The following is a 4995-nucleotide window of genomic DNA, read 5'->3' on the forward strand; positions in this document are numbered from 1 at the left end:
AGAGGGAGAGAGAGAGAGAGAGAGAGAGAGAGAGAGAGAGAGAGAGAGAGAGAGAGATTGCATCTGTAGCTACTCAGAGAAAAAATTTCCCAAATATGTGAATCCTAGCAAAATGACATAAATCCACCTAACAATAAAAACTATCACCACATACCACACAAATGACTGAGTGACTGTTATTCTGAGATTTACACTAGAGACACTCCTGCCCCTCTGGGGTCACATTACTGCCATGTCTTTCTGCCAAGTAAGTATGTGGAGTTCTAAGTAGCATTTGTCTCCATAAAAGTACTACAGCTTGTTCATCTGGGTACCAGAAAGGGAGTACAATGAACACAAAATGCAAAACTTTTCAGAAGTGCTACCACTTCCTGTCAGCTCTGACTGGGGAAAGTAAGTATTTCCTTGAAATTAATGCAAATGACTTTTGAAATACAGAATTTTCTCGAAGTCATATATATCTAAGATCTTTCAGTTCTGTCAGCTTGAGAAAGATCTTTCCACCTAGGATGTTTACAGTGTCTGTGCCCATATAGAAAAGCAAGCAGATCAAGAGACCAACTTAGTATCCTACCTCCCCTTCTTACTTGTTATATGCAAATCTCTCTTAACTTAAAATTTATAAATCATATATATGCATATATATGTAATACTCATATGCATATATGTCATACATGTTATATAAACATATGCACAGCTTTTGTACATAACTCATAGTGTACATACTCCTGTTGCACTATGCCCCAAAACATAATCCATACAAATGAATGTGTTATTTTTGTACACTCCTTATTATTGTTGTTTCACTTACATGTCTCATTCCCTGTCTAAAGTACAGCATCTGGCCTTCTAACAAACTCATCCTTCATTTTGTCATTACCTACTAACTATATTAAGTTATCCTAAAATCTCTTCCTTTGATTATATATGTAAATATTACCTAAAACTTTACATAATGTACCGATGACAAAAATATAATTTCATTAAAATTTGTTCTGAAGAACAAATGAGGTTCTTGGGCTTATTGGTAAATCATAGGTGATGGACTAATTACTGAAGTATGAACCCTCTAACACAAACCATTGATATTTAAAATAGTCATGTTTCGTTCAATCTTAGGTCTCTAAGCTATCCAGCCTCTACTTTCTAGTCATCTAGGCAGTGTTAGGGATGGGGTACCCTTATCACCTGGGTCTCCAATTGGACCACTTATTAATTGGCCATGCCCACTAGTTTTATGCTAACATTAACCAAGAACATTTTGTAGGCAGGACAAATTTTAAGTTGAAAATTTATGCACCTGGATTGGTGTATCCTTGCCTGGTTACACAAATGGATGCTTCTTATACTCCATTGCTAGGAGTCTTAGATCAGACCACCCTTGCAAATTTTATTGCACTAGATTTCTACCATGAACAATTGTCTAGACCTCTGTGCCTAGGCCAGTATATTGGACATTTAGCAATAATACATGTCAGTTTCTTTAAGTCAAGACCCTAAAAAAGACTTTCATGAAGGGTAGATAAACAACACTATATATAAATGACATAATATTTCAATATTAATGTCCTTGAACCCATGCTGGGGACTATGACATAGCCACTCCTATGCTAACATGATTTTCTGACCCCAGTAAAATTTGTCTCTGTTCACTCCACCTCATGTCCCTGACCACTTTATAGAAAAACATGAGCCAATACTGAGTTAATAGGACTAATATAATCAGTGAATGCAAAAGGAAATTGCTTTAAATATTGTATTAAAAGTGATTTTAACATTCTATTAATTGTTTTTCTATGTACTTTTCTGTTTTTTAAATAGTGCATATAACCTTTATACTAAAACAACTGCACAAAAAGAAATAATTTTACTTGTATATTATTGATACTGATATTGTTGACCAATACTTTAATGCTACAACAAAGCTGAGATAAATACAATGACTAAAACATCTTCTACAGATTGAAAACACATACACATATATATGTATGTATGTATGTGTATATGTGTGTGTGTGTAACATTGTACATAAATGCATGTAACAACAGTTAAAAAAGTAGGCATGAATTGAATGTAATGAATTGGGATAAAGGAGAAAGGAATTGGACAGTGAATAATTAGTATATAGGAGCATTTGGTTGGAGAAAAGGGAAGGGCAAAATAATATAATTATCTGAAAAATAATGTAAAATGCAAAAGTACTACTGTACTTTAGAGATTCATGTAATAGATAAAGTAAATATTTAAATGTATACAATATAAATATATAAATTTATATTATAATATTTTGTATATTAATATACAAATAAAAACTCAATAATTAAAACCTGCTTTAGTACTAATTTTCATAATCTTTTATACGACTTGAGTAAATGCATATATTACCAGGACTGATAATTTTATCTGTTTATTGCATTCACATGCTAGAAACAGGTATCTGTCTCCATAACATCATCTTCTAAAATCTACAGCTAGATCACTTAATATAGAAACTGAGGAAGAGCGCAAAGGAGAGAGATACAGAGACAGAGAGATGCATTTAGATACAGAGAAACAGAGAGGTAGAGACAGGACAAAAAGGTATTAAAGGAAAAGATATTTGAAAAAAGATATGCACATTTCAGTGTTTTATATAACTGTTGAGAATGAAGCAAATGTTCTTAAAATCTTCAGAACTTTTTTTTTTTTTTCCTGAAAACATACCTTAAAAACATTTCAAACCCTGGAAACTTGAGTGATTGTGTCCTATGTTGAATACTTAGGTTAATCATTTAACATCAATCAACTATTTGTGTAACATCATCAACTGGATAGAATCATACGAACAACACAAGTTAGTCTAGGAGTTGTGAATAAACTCAACAGAGAGGTCTTAATAAAGGTGTTTGGTACATGTTTATAATGGATGCAATATTCCATTAAGACTAGTGAATTGACAGGTTGGTGTATTCTCACTGTAATGTTTGCAAATTGATTCTTTCTTAAACATCTGAGGAACATACAGCCTCTAAGAAACAATCCCCAAGGGAGGATTCAGCATTTGATATGTCTTAGCTTCTACTTTATCACAGAGTTATGTGTAGGGATCCGGGATTTAATACCTGGTCTGTGTGCCTTCTGTATTTGTAATTATTACTGATTTCTGTCCTCTATTTTTTAAGAGTTTATTTCAACTTATAGTTTGGGCTCTTCATTAAGGGAAGTTATGGCAGAAACTCACCACAAGGATTTGTAGGCATCAAATGAAACATGGGCTATGGGGAATAATTCTACTTGCTGGCATTCTAACAATTGCTAGACAACTAGCTTTTAAAGACAATCAAGTATCACTTTCATAGGGGATTGATTGCTCAAAATGGTATAGACAATTCCAACTTAACTATCAATAAAGAAAGAAACCTAAGGGAATGCCCATAGGACAATCTGACATGATTGCATAACTCAGAATCATGCTGTCACAATATGTCAAAGCTGTATTTAGTTGAGAAAACTTAGTCCATGATATATTTTATCGTGATAATCATAGGCTTTATAGATGAATATGTAGTGCATGTCATTTTGTGTTTTAGCATAAACATTGAAATAAAAAGTGTTGCTATTAAGTGAATTGTTGCCAAATAAGATCATACAATTATGTTAAACATGAATGAATTCATGAAGATTTACAGTCATTTTGTCCTTTGCCCCTGAGTCAGATGTGAGATGAATGGAATGAAAAGATTCTGAATCTCCATCTTTAAAAATAATGTCCACCAAATAATATGAGCTTTCCTTATCAGAGTCCACAAACTATTAACACCTTCACTCTCATATGGATTCTATAAACACTTAAAGAGAAAGCAGTCTTACAAATTTTAAAAATAAATTCATGTCAGTCATATCTAAAAAGATGAAGAGGAAAAAAGGTCTCAGCTAAGCAGAAAGATAATTTTTGTTCCTCATCACTAGAATGAAAGATTCATGCAAAAGGAGGATATTATAAAACACATGGGAAGTGAACAGCGCACAGACACAAACTGCAGATATTTAAGGGCTTACAATTTCTTTCCTTGTAGAATTCTTATGAGACAAAAAACTGGGCCCAAGCAGTAGAATCATGTCATCAACTTGATATGTTTTGAAGAGAGAATGAAGTAGGCATCCATAGATGTGTAGACATATCAGAAATCTGTTAACATGAAATATTTTATTATACTAAACATTTATCAAAATATATCATTTGCTGAATATAACAGCAATGGCTTGTTCTGTAATATCGAAAATTGACAAATGGGACCTCATAAAATTGCAAAGCTTCTGTAAGGCATAAGACATGGTCAATAAGACAAAAAGGCCACCAACAGACTGGGAAAGGCTCTTTACCAATCCTAAATCAGATAGGGGACAAATATCCAATATATTTAAAGAACTCAAGAAGGTGGACTCCAGAGAATCAAATAACCCCATTTAAAAATGGGGCATAGAACTAAACAAAGAATTCTCAACTGAGGAATACTGAATGGCTGAGAAGCACATGAAAAAATGTTCAACATCCTTAATCATCAGGAAAATGCAAATCAAAGCAACCCTGAGATTGTACCTCAGAATGGCTAAGATCAAAAATTCATGTGACAGCATGAATAATAGCCTTATTTATAATAGCCAGAATCTGGAAAGAACCCAGATTTCCCTCAACAGAGGAATATATACAGAAAATGTGGTACATTTACACATTGGAGTACTACTCAGCTATTAAAAACAATGAATTTATGAAATTCCTAGGCAAATGGATGGATCTGGAGGGCATCATCCTGAGTGAGGTAACCCAATCACAAAAGAACTCACATGATATGTACTCACTGATAAGCAGATATTAGCCCAGAAACTTAGAATACCCAAGATACAATTTGCTAAACACATGAAACTCAAGAAGAACGAAGATTAAAAAGTGGACACTTTGCACCTTCTTAAAACTGGGAACAAAACACCATGGAAGGAGTTACAGAGATAAAGTTT

This window comes from Mus caroli, chromosome 7, assembly GCF_900094665.2.
Source record: "Mus caroli chromosome 7, CAROLI_EIJ_v1.1, whole genome shotgun sequence".
Lineage (NCBI taxonomy): Eukaryota > Metazoa > Chordata > Mammalia > Rodentia > Muridae > Mus > Mus caroli.